Genomic DNA, 18,228 nt, shown 5'->3' on the forward strand with positions numbered 1-18,228 from the left:
GAAGTCACTTCAAGCCACTGGATGAAATTGGATGACAAAAAAGCATTGGGGTTAGTTGAAAGGATTATACATACCTCTGGCCTAGGTATACCAGAGAATGAGATTCTAGGAATTATTTCAAGAGTTAAGCTTCGTTAGCTATTTTGAGGAATAGACTCCCTTTCATTGGGAAACACAATAAGGAATTGGAGGGGGATAAGAAGTGAGCCCAAAGGGAATATCACATTCTCACCCCCCAATCCTTGACCAGAAGATGAAGATGATTTTTCAAACTTAAAAAAATTGAAAGAGCAGAAGATTTACACTTTCCATCTATATCCCCAGACAATAGAACTACAAGCAGACCTAACACCTGGAAGAGAGGTAACTCCAGTATTCTACATAGACTCTGAACTTCCTTCAGAACTCTGCAAAAAGTTTCCTACACAAAAGGAGAGCTTCATGGCAACTCTACCAAAGGAAGAAAAACCAGAAGGTAGGTATGAGTTACTATTGGCCACAAATGCTTGAGCCCATTTCCCCCTAGATCCCTACTTGTGAAAAAAAGTATACCTAGAGTGTGTATATTTGTGTGTGTGTGTGTATGTAATAGGTCTTGTAACAATTGTTCTTATTATATCACCTTAATAAATATGTTTCTAAAAATTAATTAAACATGGCTGACATTATCAATGGAAAGCTCACCAGAGACTTGTGAGCAAAAATGCAAAAAAAAAAAAAATCCAGTCTCAGAGGATTATCCTTAGAACCTTTAGGGCATAAATAGTCAATGGAGAGGGAATTGGGAACAAGTAGTCCTGGTAAAGATATTTTAAAAAATACAAATTAATTCTAACCCTAATTCTGACCCTTGCTCCAGTCTGCTTAGTTTATATATGTTCTAAATCTGGGGTACAATCTTATTTGCTAAATCTCTCCTCTGGTCAATAATCTATACACTGTGGCATCCTGGTAATGATTTAATATCATCTACATTAAATTAAACAATCATTTATTAGCTCCTAAGATGTACAAAGCACTGTGGTGTGCTAGACAAAGATGAGAATGATAATTTCTGTCCTACAAGAGACTTTATGTTTCTATTTGTTTAACACACAAAGTTCCCAGATGCAGTATATTTCTAAATTTAAGGAATTTGGGCTTCTGTTACATTGAAATTGGAATTTCTTTTCTTCCTTTTATTATTTCCCTTCAGATGAGACTTCTTACCCTCTATAAAGGGGGAAATAATCACTCATATAACTACATTAAGGACTTGGAGTCACATAGAGTGAGATGCCAGAGTCAACTAATTGAAGTCCACTGAAATCGTATTACCAGAAAAGAATTATCCTCTTCCTATATCCTAGTCAGGTTAGTGTAAACTTGTATTTGAGAACCTGGATCAAATTCTTCATTCAGATTATCCTGTAGTCTCTTTTCCCTACCTCATCCCTTTCCCATCTTACCTTCTCTTCTGCCCCTAACATATCTATCAGTCCTCACAACTCATTGCCATTTCTGTAGTGTACTTACTTTGGACTCCTGGGAAATTTATTGTCCTGATGACCCAATTCCCATCCTTACATATTCCCCAGCAAGTGACACAAACTTTTTCAGAGGCCACATCATTTGGCCTTTATTTTTGGTTTTTATTCTCAGTGCCACAAGATAGAGATAGGAGATGTTAGTGTTAATAGGATGAAATGATATTAACCCTTTGTGACTGCCTGAAAATTATGGCCTTGGTCTATTTGTTCCCATTATTATATTTCTGGGAGCAGCTAGATAGCACAACAGATAGAGCACCAGCCCTGGATTCCAGAGGATCTGAGTTCAAAACCCTTCCTAGCTATAGGGCACTGGCCAAGTTACTTAATCCAAATTGCCTCTCAAAAAAAAAGCACATTATTATATTTCTGAACCATAGTGTCAGCGATATTGATTAGTTTTCAACTTAGTAGTTGGTAGTTATAATACCTAGTAAATATTACTTCTATTTAATCCAATGGATAGAGCCCTAGATTTGGAGTCAAGAAGTCTTGAGTTCAAATTCCCCAGATACTTGCTACCTGTGTGACATAGGGCAAGTGATGACCTCTCTCAGCCTCAGTTTCCCCAAGTGTAAAATAGGGATGATATAGGATAGTATTTTCAACTTGTTGTAAGGTCAAGAAAATCTACTTTAAATGCTCATAATTTTGCTGAACCTTAAATTATTCAACTGAGAAGATAATTTAAATCAATCCATCAAAAAAAGTTCTGAATGACTATGACATGTAAATCACCCTAACAGATGCTGGAGATGAAGAGGAATAGATTTGTTCTCTGCTCTCTCCATCTGTTGATGTGATAGTCCAAATCCAGTTGGGAAGGCAGGATTCAAGACCTACAAGCATTTATTATGTGCTTTCTGTATGCAGAGCCACAGGTGGGGGTCAGGACACAAAGTTTAGATAGCACACAGTCCGACCAATTTTAAGACTATACAATAGAGACTAACAGAGACTACAACAGAGGATGTAATGGCTGGTTCTGACAACAATTGTTATAGGACTTCAGAATAGGGAGAGATCACTGTGGGCTGGAACACTGATGCAAGAATTTGTGGAGAAGGAGGGAAGTGACCTGAGCCTTGAAGGGAGGAACAATACTTGGATAATTGAAGACAAGTAGGGGAAGCCTTCTGGGTGGTGGGTACGTCAATCCTCAACCCTATTGGCAGGGTGCAAAGTGTTGAAGAGGACCCTAGCAATACCCTCAGTCTCTGGGCTGAAGAATGAGCTGCACTGACTTGATCATCACCTTCCAGGCCAAGATTTCTTTGTAAAGCCTTCAAGTTTGACTGAGGTCTCCAGGTCCCAGTCTGCTGCTTTCCTGCCCCTTTGTGTGACCAGCCAAGAAATCACTCACTTTTCCCTTTTGTGCTTGTTTTAAACATCAAGCCTGTCCTCCAGTGAGCCCTCTGGCACACTGCCTTGGAGCTAAAAAAACAATAAGTGCAGAACAGGGTGTGAAGCTCTGGCGGAGGATCCTGGGCATGCGTGGCTCACCCCACGGGGCAAGAGCAGGTCAAGGGCTAAGTACAGAGCCTCTCATACTTCCCCGCCGCCCAGACCTTCTGGCTGTGTTTGTGCAGGTTGTTGCCTAGCAGCAGCTGAAGGCCAGGGACACTTAAGTGCTCAAGTGGGCCAAAGAACTGCTTTCAGTTGCTTTTGTCAAGACCTCCCTGCCTGGAATCACCCTCAGTCCCAATTACTGGAGTTCACAACAAAAGCCCATCGTCCCTGCCCCTACCTACAATTCCTGTTCAAGTCTCCCAAATCTCTGCTCCACGTATCAGGGATAAATGAGTGCAGTGATGCTGAGTGAATGTATCAGAACCAGAACAATGGAGCTGAGCGATTAATCCGTGATCTAACTAACAGAACCAGAACTAGGGAGAAGGAGGAAACCGCTTGATTTTCCAGGAGACCTACAGGTACTTCAGGACTTAAAACTGAGCCACTAATGTCTTTACTGAACTTGCAGCAAGCCCTAGGCCAAGATTCAAGGAATTTCCCTTGATGTTCTGAATGATTTAAGGCCACATTAACCTGCCTGGGGCACAGCTGAAGACAATAGAACTGAGTCTGAGCCAAAAAGGAGCAGACTTCATTTTGCAGCCCTAGTTTCTCTGTCAAATTCTGCCTGCACTAGGAGGAGGTTTCCTTTCTTGCTTGGTTTCCTATGGGGCAGTCTCTTTAGAGACAGAACAACATTCCAGTATCGTTGAATCCATGACCTCATAATTTTTTTGTCCTCCACGATCTCCCCACGTCTGCTTGTTGTTTTCACGACACTATCCATATCCATTTTATTCTCTGCCATCCCCTTCTCCTTTTGCCTTCAATTTTTCCTCTCATATTTGGAGAGACAAATACTAAAGATGAAGCTTATATACTTAGACCACAGAATGAGAAGACAGCACTCATTGAAAAAGAAATTCCCCTTTCCCTTTCATAAAAGCAGGAGGCTGCTTTGTAGTTCTAATTAAGCATTCATGAAAGGGGGAAAAAATCATTTTGTAATTTCTCCTTCTATGTCTTGATCTAAAAAGCCACGATAAGGAGAGATGAAAAATGATAACGCCATTGCAATACTTAACAACAACCATCACCCCAAATTGAAAAACTTGAAAATTGTTTAGAGAAATACTTATAAACTGAGAGGAACTTTAAGAATACTGCTTACTAAGGAAGTAGGGTTCGTGACTACACTTGGGTTCTTTAACATATGCAGTATTTGTGAAGTAAATAATTGACATCATCAGTATAGACCAGTGAAAAGAGCACTGGATTAGCACTCAGAGAATCTGGGTCTGAATCTTGCCTCTGTGGCTTGCTATCTTATGTGACCTCAGACAAGCCATTTAATATCCTTGGGCCTCAATTTCCTCATCTGTCCGAGGATATGTGTGGTTGATTAGATAGATGACATCAAAGGCCTCTTCTAGTTCTCAATCTGTGACGCTGTTGTAATCATGATGATTTCAATGGTGACTCTCTTCAAAGTTTGGAAATCAGTTTCAACCAATTTCTTAAAAAAAAAAAAAAAGTTTCCAACTCTCTTGGGAAGGGGGAAAATAATGTTACTTAATTCAGATTTTTTTTTTCTCTTGTGGTACAAATTCCACACGCTTCAGAGCCAGCGGGAAAAGAAAGATATTTTTCTCATCTCTTCTCCAGAAGAGAAAAAAGCAAATCAACAGTCAAAGTAGAATAGCTCTGTCTGCAATCCCAGGATATCAAAATTTGAAGGGTATTGATAGGAATGATGTTCCTTCAAAATATTGAAAACAGTTTTTAAATACCTAATTAGTCAGAATATTTAATTTAGAATTGAAGCTATTAGATGTTGATCCTAAACAACCCCCAATCCCACAGTTTGGGTTCCTCCTACCTCACCGTCTCCCTTCCTTTGGCTTTTTCCCCAGCAGCAGTGCTAAGAACTCTTTCTTAGTACTAAATACTAAGATCACTTTCTCCTCAAACTGCTTTATTGTTTGCCTTTCATTCTCAAAGAGAATCAATGACATCACAAGGGTCAAGTTTTGCCTTGTTCTTGAATTGAATTTAAGTGAGGCAGAGATACTTTCTCCTCATTCTCTCCTCCAAAGCCTTGGAAGCTCAGTGGCAAGACAAAAGTCAAGATGATTAGTCATGGTCCAGGATGCAATGGATAACCTTGGCCTTTCTAATTGAAGCTCTTTCCCAGACCTCGCTTTGTCTGAGGAAAAGTCCATTCATTGACCTAGGGCTAGATAAAAATTGAATATCAAAGATGGCCTAATTTATCATAATAAAAATATCAATCTGGAAGGGGAAGACTCTCCAGTTTCTGGCCAGAACAACAATAACAACAACAACAACAAAATTACTATTTGCACTCAATGTATATTTTGTAATGTTTCCCTTGGGTACAGAAATTGCCAATTATGGCTATGGAGGAAAAAACTCTCCCACTGTTACATAATCCCCCACAGGGTTTCCCTCTATGGGTTTATAACAGTCTGATTTTTAACTTTCCCAATAGGCAACACAGGCTCAATGCCCATTACTTTGGTAAGCTAGAATGCAAATAATTAGTTGTTTAGGAACCCAAGATTTCTCAAGTCTTCTCACCCTTTCTACTTCCTCTTAAAAAAGAGAGAGAGAGAACTATGGCTAGAGATATGTGGGAAGAAAGGATTCTGGATCTTAGTGGAGGATGACTATGGTAGAGCTGCTATGTTTCAGGATGCACCAGAACCAAAAAGTAATTTCATGTATTGTTGTATAAGTAAATATGTTGGCATGGGCAGCAATTAGGCTAACAGTTAATTTCCTCCTTTCCCGATCATCAACATTCATTTTTTCCTAACAAGATTTGCCCTAGTGGATGAAAAAAGTGATTTGTGAATGTAAACTCCTTGAGGGCAAGAACTGTTTCATTTTGGTCTCTGCTTTCTTAGCACCCAGAACAGTTCCTGGCACAGAATAGGTATTTAATTTGTTGAATTGCCTTGAGTTGAATAGGCTTCAGTGCCTTCTCATTTCCCATCTACTTTCACCCTTCCTCAGATTACTCCTGATGGCCCCAAATCCTCAAAGACTCCTAGAATCAGACTTAAAACTGAGAAAAATCTTTAGTCATCTAGCTTAAACCCTTTTTACAGTTGAGGAAATGGAGATTCAGAGAAGTTAAAGAATTTGTTCAGTGTCACACAGATTATAAGTAAAAGTGCGGGAATTTGTACCATGGATATCTGACTCCAAATCCAGTATATTTTCCACTATACTATACTGCTCCTCCTAATGCTGCCTCCATTCTCCATGGGGTCTAGGGACAGATTCTAGGGGAATGGGTCATCCCCTCCCTCATCTATGTTCACACTATCTTCTGTATTCTATCTATACTTTCTACCTAACACCCCCTGCACACATACACACACACACACACACACACACACACACACACACACACACACACATACAAATTATTCTTGTTTTAGATTTTTTTTTTGAAAAAAAAAATCCTATTTACAGTTCTGTGTTCAAGCTTAAGCCCATTTCCACTAGTGTGTCAGAGTCACCAAACTTAATTAATTCCCCATTCCTGTGGAAGAAAAACATTCATTTTTTTTTCTGTAGTAAGTTTAATTTATCAAATATTTATGGAGCATACCTACAATGTGGTTGGCAGTACATGACCCATAGTCAGCACTTAAATAAATGCTTTTTCATTCTGTCATTCAGCATGAAGGGAGTTTATAGATGAAGTATATGGCAAAGCCCCTGCCTTAAAAGAGATTATTTTGGGAGGGAGGAAAAGCATACATATGTGAGTCAATTAGAGAATGTGACAAGATCTTCTCCAAGATGATGCCAAAATTAAATCTTTTCTGTGACAAAATGTATAGTGTTCAAAAACTGAAAAAGTCAGTACTGTTTGAACATATAACAAAAGGCTTCATGTAGTAGCTAGGTTTCCATCTGTCATAACTAGGAGATCATATAAACCTAATAATTCACAAGCTATCCCTGCAGTAGAATGTGAACTACTTGAGGGCAGGAATTATTTTGTGCCTTTCTTTTAGTTCTCAGTGCTGGCAATTAATTTCTGGCACACAAGTAAGTATTTAATAAATTCTTGTTGACCAACTGACTGGACAGACCCTTTGCTCTGTTTTTTGTAAGCAAAAACTTTCAAACTTTTTTCAGAATTTTCCTTGAGAGGCCTGACAGAGATTTTTAATGGAAGCTAGAGTAGCAGATGGAGCAAACTTCTGCTCTGTGGTCTTCCAGTTAGGCCTAACTACACAAAACAGTGATTTGAAAGAGAGAAGAGAATAAGAACTGTTTACTTTAAATATTCTCTATTTCCTGTTTTCCCAACTTAAATGCCAAAATGAGCATTTCTACAAAATCCTCTTTCACTATAAGTTTTTAAGCCGTCTCTGTTTTTTGTTTTGTTTTGCTTCTTCATGGTAATTTAGCACTTGCAAAAGATTCCAGGAAGACTGAATTCCTCTGTGTGTCAGAAAGCTAGTAAAGATAAAGGCTAGCTCTCAGATGGAGGGGACACTTAATATTCTATACCTCTCAAAAAACAGCCCTGTAAGTATGACTCAAACTTTACTGTTTGGATCTCTGTTAATGGAATATGGCTCTAAAATGACCTGTCTGAATAGCTGAGATAAAGTTGGAGAAAGTCTACAAGTGGAGTAACCAAAATGATGAAGAGTCTTGAGTCCACATCATTTGTACATCAGTTGAAGGAACTGGGAGCCTAGAGAAGATAAGATTGGGGGTGGGGGAAGATGTATTACTTGTCTTTAAGTATTTGAAGGGCTATCATATAAAGGAGGGATTAAACTTTTTCTGTTTGATCCCAAAGGACAGAATCAGAAGCAATGAGCAAAAAATACAAGAGGGAGGAAAAATTAGTGGTGCAGTAGATAGAGCACCAGCCCTAGAGTTTAGGAGGATCTGAGTAAAAATCGAGCCTTAAATACTTAATAGCTATATGACCTGAGCAAGTCACTTAATCCTAATTTCAAGAAAGAAAGAAAGAAAGAAAGAGAAAGGAAGGAAGGAAGGAAGAAAGAAAAAGGAAGGAAAGAAGGAAGGAAGGAAGGAAGGAAGGAAGAAAGAAAAAGGAAGGAAGGAAGGAAGGAAGAAAGAAAGAAAGAAAGAAAGAAAAGAAGGAAGGAAGGAAGGAAGGAAGGAAGGAAGGAAGGAAGGAAGGAAGGAAGGAAGGAAGAAAGAAAAGAAGGAAGAAAAACAAAATGGGAATCAGACTCGATGTCAGGGATAATTCTTAATATTAGAACTATACAAGAGTGCAATAGGCAACCCTTGTAGATGCATAACTTGTGTGTTTTGTATTGAGAGATACTTTTCAGGTGTGGATTAGATTATATGGCAACTGAACTTGCTTACCCAGGACTGTGCTGGTAAATGTTTAACAACTTCCTTTATGATGGGAAAATATGCCCATGACACATTTTAAATTTTAATCTGTACTATTAATATTTCTTCCATCACTTTCTTGCCTATATAATAGAAGAAAAAACAATAAAGTCCTAATCTGTAGCACTTGCCAATTTCTGACATGTAAATACTCATATTGAAAATTCAACAATCCATTCTCTAAAGCCAGTTGGAGGTGGCTTTAGTACCCTAGTGGGACAGCTCTAAATTTCTATGATTCTGTGACTACTTGAATTGGGAAGATGAAATCCCAAAGAGGTTTCTTGTGTGAGGAAGGATATTTGTAGGTCATCATTATTACAATTGCAACTTTGCCTTCACCAGTGTTTTATATTCCTTTTATTAATCTCATTTTGAAGCTTCATATTAACTCTTTCTATTTGCATGCTTAATAACACTGGTGCCACATTCCTTAAGCTCTCATTGCCACCCTCATGTTTCTCCTTTCAAGAGATGACCTTATCTGAGATTATTGATACCATTTGTGAATTCCTTCAATTCTCTTTTTACTATTGTCTTCCTCCACTCTCAGAGGATGAAATAAGTCAAGTCAACAAGCTTTTATTAGGCACTTACCATGTCCTAGGCTCTGTGCTAAGCACTGGAAATACAAATACAAGCAGAAAGAAAGACAGTCCCTGCCCTTAAGGAGTTAGAAGGGCAGAAAGAAATGTCTGGGAAGAGCATCACTAGTGCAGCTAGAGAGAACTGAAGTATGGATGGCCTGAAGGTCCTCCTTAAAATGGAGATTCTGGAAGGAATCGTCCAGAGGAAAAAGCTACTAGTTCAGAGGGTATTTCCAATATGAGAAGTCCATGGGCAAGGTGAATTTCCAGACCGAGGTTTCTGTGACAAGCATGACAGAAAAAGTCTAGAGTTAGAAATGTAGCCTAGAGAGGAACAAAGGCAACAGATCTTCCCACAACTACTCCTAAATTGATTATTCTCTTCTTTTTCAATCTTTAACAACTAGCTAGGTATAAGATGAAATCTCAAGGTTTGTTTTGATGTACAATTCTCTTATTATTATTGATTTAGAACATTTTTCATATAGTTTTCAATAGTTTGCAAGACTTCATGTTAAGGACTCATTTCATGTTCATATCATTTGACCAATTATCTATTGGGAAATGGTTTTGATTATCCACATGCATATATATATTTGTGTGTGTATGAATATTATGTATATACACGTATGAGAATTATTTGGGTTATATGTGCCTATGCATATATACATGTTTATGCATATATGCATAAATATGCATATGTATATAAATATATGAATGGGTTTGGTCATCTACACAATATACAAATGTATGTATATATGAATGGTTTGGGTTCTACACACATATATGTGTTCACTGATACCATGCATATATATGTATATCCAATAGAATATATATATATATATATATGTATATACATATATACATATAAATAGATATGTTTTCTATTTATGTTGGACATCTGAGATAGGATTCAAAGATATTTTTCCCATTTAACTGCTTCCCTTTTTACCATGGATGTATTTATTTTGTTTGTGAAGATTTTCAAATTGCATGGATGCCCATCAGTTGGAGAATGGCAGAATAATTTATGATATATGAATGTAATGGAATATTATTGTTCTATAAGAAATGATTACTAGGCTGATTTCAGAAAAGCCTGGAAAGACTTACATGAACTGATGCTGAGTGAAATGAGTTCCAAGAGAACACAGTAACAGCAAGATTATGTGATGATTAACTGTGATGGATTTGGCTTTGCCCAGAAATGAGATGGAAAATGCCATCTATAAACACAGAGAGAGTTCTGGAGACGGAATGTGGTTCAAAGCATAGTCATTTCACCTTTTCTGTTTCCTTGTTTGCTTTTTCTTTCTCATGTTTTTTTTTTTTCTTTTTGGTCTGATTTTTCTTATACAACATGACAAATATGGAAATATGTTTTAAAAGATTGTACATGTATAACCCATATCAGATTGCTTGCTGTCTTAGGGAAGGTAGAGGGAAGGAAGAGAAGGAAAAAAAATTGGAACACAAAATCTTACAAAAATGAATGCTGAAAACTATATGTGTATTTGGAAAAATAAAATATTATTGAGAAAAAATTTCAATTTAATGTAATCAAAATTTATCTATTTTTCTTTTGTAATTGCCTCTTTTTTTTATTTAGTTAATAAACCATCTCATATCCATAGCAGTGAGAGATATGTTATCTGCTTCTCTTCTAACTTTATGCCTTGATCTTTAATATTAAGATATTAATTACATCATATATCTATTTTGAATTTATTGCAGGGTATGGTATAACATGTTAGTCTAAACCTAATTTCTGCCAGATTCTTTTCCAGCTTTCCCAGCAGCTTTTTCAAATCAAATTTGATGCTCTTTATCAATTAATTTAACCTCAGAATCTCATTTTTTCATCTGTAAAACAGAGATAATTATGTGTTCTACCTACCTAATTGAGTATTATTAATAAAATGATTTGCAAACCTTAGAGTAGCACACAAATATGAGGTATTATTAATAAAAATGATCTTTGAGCTCTCTTCCAGTTCTAAAATGCAATGAGTGTATGAGAAAAAGGTGCCCCATGAAGTCATAATTCCTCAAATTTTTGTGAACATCCTTCCCTGAGGGAAAAGACCTTCACTTTTGTCTTTGTATCCCTAACCTAACAGAGTCCCTAGCACATGATAAGCAATTAATAAATGCTTGTTGAATTAAATTGAATAAAGACTATAATAATATATGAATAATAATGAATAAAATAATAAAGAAAAAATATGTGTTCATAATAACACAAGTTAAGCATTGCATAATCTTAGAGTAAGATCAAATTGTGAGAAAGGGATCATCTACAGATAAGAAACCAGGAACAATTTAATTTAACACAAATTCTACAGGATTAACAAGGTAAAGGAAATGCAGTAATAGTTAAATTAAAAAATGCTTGTGCTGAGTACCAACTAAAACCTTTCCTTAGTTCTAGGGTAACATCTTCTAAAACTAGGACCTTCCTAGCTATCCTGAAAAAGGTAGTCATACTATTTTTTAACCCAGATAAGGCACTGAACCCTCTACTTAATCCATAACTTCAACTCAGTTTGGCTAACTGTTGCCTCCAGAGCCAAAAAGGACCTGACTGGATGTCATGAGAAATTTGCTCCTGTCAGTTACAAGTTATGAGCCAACTGTCTTGCAAGCCGAGGGCAAGCAATTTAGGAATAATTCTGTCCGTTGGACAGAACTCGCCCTGGAGCTCCATTTGGCTAGTGAACAGCACTAGAACAAGCAGTGCACTACCATTCCTGGGAGCCCTATACCCAGGGAACATTTGATCAGACGTTATCCCCAGGGTGAATTCTCTAGCCAAGTGCTGAATGGCCCTTGTATAATCCTGGCTGCAACTCAAGTGTCTCATTAGGTTTTTCCAAAGATGCTTCCTATTCCTCCTATTGATTTCTCTGTTTACTGTCTGTTGTCATGATATCATGTGATGAGAGGGATACTGACCTCAGGGCTGTGTCCCTTTGGTGCCATGTACTAAACTTTGACATATCCCACCCCTCTCCACCCTCTTCCCAACCGCAAATGGCACAAAGCACTTTGGGCTTTGTCCCAGCATCATCTCCAGTTGCAATTTCTCCAAGTTTCTCTTGACAGGCTGTTCCTTCATTGGTTCAGGGGCACTACGTAAGCAATTTGTATCTCCCATTAACACTTCTATGAAAGGCACTATCCCCATTCTTCTCACAGTGAATGGCAAGCCAGGACAGCCAAATGCGGAGCAGAGTTCCTCTTTGTGAGATCTCTCAACGGCTTTTTGGAGATCTTGGCATCCCTTCCCATCTCGCTCTTTTCAGCTGCCCCTTCTCCCAACTCCAACCTATTTTTCTACCTTATTTTTCACTCAAGGGCAGAGTTCCACTATCCTTCAAGCCTTACTTCACTGCCGATGGAGCTGTTGCAAACATACCTAATGTACTTCAGGGAGATTCTAGGGAGCTTCTTATGAGCTCTAACTATTCTTTTTGCTGGGAAAAATACATTTTACCAGCCCTACTGCATCAAATCTGGAAACATAATGATAGAGAGGAAGTTATCATTTGTGGCTACCCCTCTCCGTACTGAACTTGGTTTTTTGGAGATGTCTGTTCACTTTTCTCTGACATCACTGGCTTTGCAGGCCACCCTTGGGGATATTTATAGACTGAATAGCTGTTTCTTATCCTTTGCTCAATGGACTTATTCATGGGTGGCCTGGGTACAGAAGCCAATCTTCTTGGTTCCCTTGGTTCCTTAAGATTCTGGGTGTTCTAACTATGGAAGTAAATTTGGCACATATTCATATATTAGCATGCAAGGTCAGCCTTGGGACACAAAAAGACCCAGGCTATGACCAAAAAAGTCTCTGTGCTGCAAAGTGGCCTCCCACAATCTGGGAGAAAAAGTTTACGAGATTATAGAAAGCCTTTTCTTTGCCTCCTTTCCACCTCCTTGACTAATCCAACCTTGCTTCCATATTTAGCTTAATTATCACCCCTAACTAGAGAAAGATGCCTTGAGAGTTAGGGGGAAAAAAAAAGAACAAATTTTCTTTAAGTTCCCTAAACTTGAATCCCTACACCAGATGACATCTGAGAATTTGCATATTCTCTGTTGTGATATACTTTAGTTATTTAATGACATCATTGACATAATAAAATTGTTTTTCAAAAAAGATTTCCAAGGGTAGCTTATATAAGCCACAACAAATGTCTGTGATCCTACCTTTATTAGTAAACTGAGTCAAACTGGCATGGTTACCTTATATAGGACATCCATCTCAACAGATGATTCAGAGAGTTCCTTCTGCTCTCTGACCTCTAGTTATCTCATTACCAGATGTCTTATTTTTCCCCCAGAAAATCTAGCAACTTCGATGGGATCTAACTTTCTAGCTGCTCTGTAATGCTGGTCTACCATTCTAGCCTGTTGCTGTTCTGCTGGTTTTTTATGCTTTACATCCAGATTAATTTTTGGATTGCACCAGTGTATCTGACAGGTACTCCCCTGATGACCAGTTAATATAGGCCATGGAAATTTTGATACATGAGAATTATTTTTATAAATCAGTGCAAGGAAGGGCATAAATAACAACAATAAATAATGCTTCTGAGTCATTCATTAACTTCTCCTGAAACCACCTCCCCACCTACACATCAGCTGTCACCATGTTAATAGTGCCACCAAGATTCTCTGATGGGGCGGTGCAAGCTTCCTCACTCACAGCCCATCTGTCCTAGTTACCATGTAGCTGGAGCTTATTTCTTTCATATTTGCTCTCAGTAGAGAGTAATTTATTTTCCTTACAGTTGCCATGCAGTTTTCCAAATCCTGGGCTCCACCTTGGTCTCTGCTTCTAACCACGGTATTTGCTGTCCATCGATGGGTTTCTTTGTTTAATATCCTTTGGACCAGGTCTTATTCCTTTGGATTTCCAATAATTTCTGATCCTTGTTTGCACTGGGAAACTTCCATCAAGTAGAGATGCAGTATTTACTCATCAATGAAGTGTCTCTAAAGGTGACTGAATGATTTTCTTTCCCTTTCTATTTCCTCCTCAAATTTGTACTTAAGGCTCCTTAGGAGTAGCTGGAAGACTTTTATTTTTAATTTGAAAATATAGTTCAAATATGGCCTTACACTAAACCTACCTGGTAAGCGAAGGCTTCCAGATAACTCATTTGTGGCTCAAAATCTACAAGCAATAACAAAGGGGTTTAGCTAACTCTGGGGGGTTAATTGAACCAAAGTCACTTTTTACCATGGGTTTGAATCCGGCCTCTATTCTTTTTTTTTTAAATAACTTTTTATTGATAGAACGCATGCCAAGGTAATTTTTTACAGCATTATCCCTTGCATTCACTTCTGTTCCGATTTTTCCCCTCCCTCCCTCCACTCCTTCCCCCAGATGGCAAGAGTCCTTTACATGTTGAATGGGTTGCAGTATATCCTAGATACAATATATGTGTGCAGAACCGAACAGTTTTCTTGTTGCACAGGGAGAATTGAATTCAGAAGGTATAAATAACCCGGGAAGAAAAACAAAAATGCAAGCAGTTTATATTCATTTCCCAGTGTTCTTTCTCTGGGTGTAGCTGCTTCTGTCCATCTTTGATCAATTAAGGCTCTCTTTATCAAAGAGGTCCACTTCCATCAGAATACATCCTCAAACAGTATCGTTGTTGAGGTATATAATGATCTCCTGGTTCTGCTCATTTCACTCAGCATCAGTTCATGTAAGTCTCGCCAGCCTCTCTGTATTCATCCTGCTGGTCATTTCTTACAGAACAATAATATTCTATAACATTCATATACCACAATTTACTCAACCATTCTCCAATTGATGGACATCCTTTCATTTTCCAGCTTCTAGCCACTACAAAGAGGGCTGCCACAAACATTTTGGCACATACAGGTCCCTTTCCTTTCTTTAGTATCTCTTTGGGGTATAAGCCCAGTAGAAACACTGCTGGATCAAAGGGTATCCGGCCTCTATTCTTGATGACCTTATACAAGTAACAGTCCCTTGGGGCCTCAGGTTGCTCATATGTAAAATGAGGTAGTTCTATAAAATGAATATCATCATAGATTTTGAGCTGAGAGAGACTTAACAGATCATCTAATCTAGTATTGTCAAACTCAGATAAAAATGATCTCTGTGGACATATTGACCAAAAAAAAAAAAAAAACCATATGTTAACATTATCTTTGTTGTATTGAATTTATATTTATTTATTTAGCTGAGGGAATTCAAGTTAAGTGACTTGCCTAGGCACACAGAGTGCCTTAACTAGGTGTTAAGTGTCTGAGGTCAAATTTGAACAGGTCCTCCTGACTTCAGGACTTGTGTTCTGTCCACTGTGTCACATAGCTGTCCCTTTTATTTATTTTGTTAAACATTTCCCAATTATATTTTAATCAAGTTCTGGCCCCACTGAGTTTGCTAACTCTGAATTATACAACCTTTTCATTTTTAAAATGAAGAAACTGGGGTTCAAAAATGTGAATTGATTTTCCTAATATCATAAAAAGCTAGATAACAACAAAGCAGGGAGTAGAACAGGGGTCCTGATTTGATAATTTATAGAAAACTTCCTGGAGCATATTTTATGATTTCAACCTGTTGTCAAAATCACCAATCTACAAAAAAAAAAAAAAAAAAAAAAGCTTTCCAAACAGAAGTCTCCTAATTGGCTATTAGAAATTAGGTTCATATCAATCAAACAATAAGAATTTATTAAGCACTTGCTATGTACAAAGCATTGTTAAGTGCTGAGAATACAAAGAAAAGTTTTAAATGGTCATTCCCCTCAAGCTTGTAATCTAATGAGAAAAACAATATAGAATTATATATGATTTTATATAAAATATACCTGGTGTCTCAAAAATTCATGCAATATTAAGCTATTAAGATTAAATATAGAGCACCAGCCCTGAAATCAGGAGGACCTAAGTTCAAATCTGCTCTCAGACACTTAACATTTCTTAGCTGTGTGACCCTGGGCAAGTCACTTAATCCCAATTGCTTCAGAAAAAAAAAAGAAAAAGAAAACAAACAAAAAGATTAAATATAAATAAATATAAAAAATACCAGAGGGGAGGGACTGTCCATGTGTATGTGGAGGTACAGGGGAGAGAGTTGGAGAGAGATCAGAGAAGGACTGTTGTAGAAGGTAGAATTTGAGCACAATCTTGAAAGAAGTCAAGAAAGTTAAGAATTAGACCTGAGATTGGAAAACATTCCAGGATTGGGAAGAATGGGGTATTACCAATGAAAAGTCACAAAATCCAAGAATGTAATGTCTTTTTTTATTTGGCAAATACTTATTAGACATGTAGAATTTATGCATTATTGTGCTAGATGTTAAGAGAGATATAATGATAAATAAAGCAGCATCTCTTCCTTTATCTTCATACTCTTTTCTACTTATTCATACAAAGAAAATTGTTGTTCAATCATTTCAGTTGTGTCCAATTCTTCATGACCTCATTCTGGGTTTTCTTGGCAAAGATATTTAAATGGTTTACCATTTCCTTCTTCAGCTCATTCAACAGATGAGGAAACAGAGGCAGATGGAAGTGACTTGATCAAAGTCACAAAGTTAGTAAGTGTCTTGAGGCCAGATTTGAATGCAGGACAACTTGACTCTAGGTCTGGTGCTCTATTATTCTCTGTGCCATATAATCATTACAACAAACAAAATAAAGAAGAACAAAAATTGTTTGGAGTTAAATGTGGCACAAAGACTGCAATTGTTGACTCACTAGTCATTGGGTGTCTCCAGTGTTGCCTTATATGGTGAAATACTGTTCTTGGACCAATCCATTGGAACTTGAAGAAGTGAGACCCTCTTGGAACTCCTTTGACCTCAACACTACAGATTATTTCCCATTTTCTAAGGGTTTCTTCACCTTGGGATTCAGATGCTTAGCAAAGCATGTCCACTTGATTGTTTCTCTGAACCTTGTCTTTTCCTCAGGCCCCTCTAAAAGTCATATTACATTCTGCCTCTTTTCAACAGGCCATGCCGTGAAATACACATCATTAAGGACTGTTTGAAGTTGTAGTTGTGTGAAACAGTCCTGTTTTCTGTCTGTCTGGTTTTCAAAGAAATGAACTACAAGGAAATGTAGTTTAAATGTTGTCTAAAAGAGCTCCATTTGATGGGGATGTTTTCTGCCCATTGAAAAGCTGAGCTTTAGAACAACTTTTGCAGTAATGAGGGATGGGAGGGAGGGGGAACTGTTTGTATACTTGAAAGCCAAAAACAAACATGAACTTCATTTTAACCAATTATATCAACCTTCTCTCCCACAGAATCTTCTACCAGAGCTACTAATGAATGGGGGGAAAAATGGCATGACTTGAGTTTCACTTCCTCTATTCAATCCTGAAATAACTGGTTATGATAAAGAATTTGTCAGTTTGCTATATTTGTTCATCAACCTGCTAGGACCTACAAAAAGTAACCTTAGCAAGCTATATTATAAAAGCACCACTACTTGAATGTGACAATCAATTCTCTATATGCTGCTAGGTGTTGGACAGAGCCCTAGGACTGGAATCAGGAAGCTCTGAGTTCAAAATTAGCCTCAAATACTTACTAGCTTCATGATCCTGGGCAAGCCGTTTAACCCCATTTACCTCAGTTTCCTCATTTGTAAAATGAGCCGGGGAAGGAAATGGCCAACAACTCCATTGTCTTTGGCAAGAAAAGCTCAAATGGAGTCATGAAGAATCAGACATCACTGAAAAATGATTGAACAACAATTACTACTACTTTTTTTCTTCCCTCCCGGGCTACTATTAAACACAAATGGTCTCTGTGTGTAAGTGTATATATAGGTATATATATGTAAATATATATATACACATATATTCATACATAATATATATATAATTATAATTTTTATACACACATATATATATAGTTATAAATTTTATAGAATTATTCTATACATACTTCTATTTCTATATATACTTCTATTTACCAATTCTTTCTCTGGCTGCAGATGACATCTTTCTCCATATGTCCTTTACTTTTAATTTGTATATTTATAATAGTCAAAATGATTGAGTTGCTGTCATTCTTTTTTTCCCTCAATAGTATTTTATTTTCCTAAAGACACATAAAGATGGTTTCCAACATTCATTTTTGTGATTCTGTGTTCCAAATTTTTCT

The 18,228-nt window shown here is 37.3% G+C and overlaps 1 long non-coding RNA gene across 1 annotated transcript in view; it reads left to right on the forward strand.

Moving 5' to 3' along the window:
• The first annotated feature begins 220 nt into the window (after nucleotides 1–220).
• Nucleotides 221–18,228, forward strand: part of LOC127559645 (uncharacterized) — a 75,256-nt gene continuing 57,248 nt past the window's right edge. The window contains exon 1 of the long non-coding RNA XR_007953176.1: nucleotides 221–475. This is a non-coding gene — a long non-coding RNA (uncharacterized LOC127559645). The remainder of the gene's footprint in view (nucleotides 476–18,228) is intronic.

This window comes from Antechinus flavipes, chromosome 4, assembly GCF_016432865.1.
Source record: "Antechinus flavipes isolate AdamAnt ecotype Samford, QLD, Australia chromosome 4, AdamAnt_v2, whole genome shotgun sequence".
Classification (NCBI taxonomy): domain Eukaryota; kingdom Metazoa; phylum Chordata; class Mammalia; order Dasyuromorphia; family Dasyuridae; genus Antechinus; species Antechinus flavipes.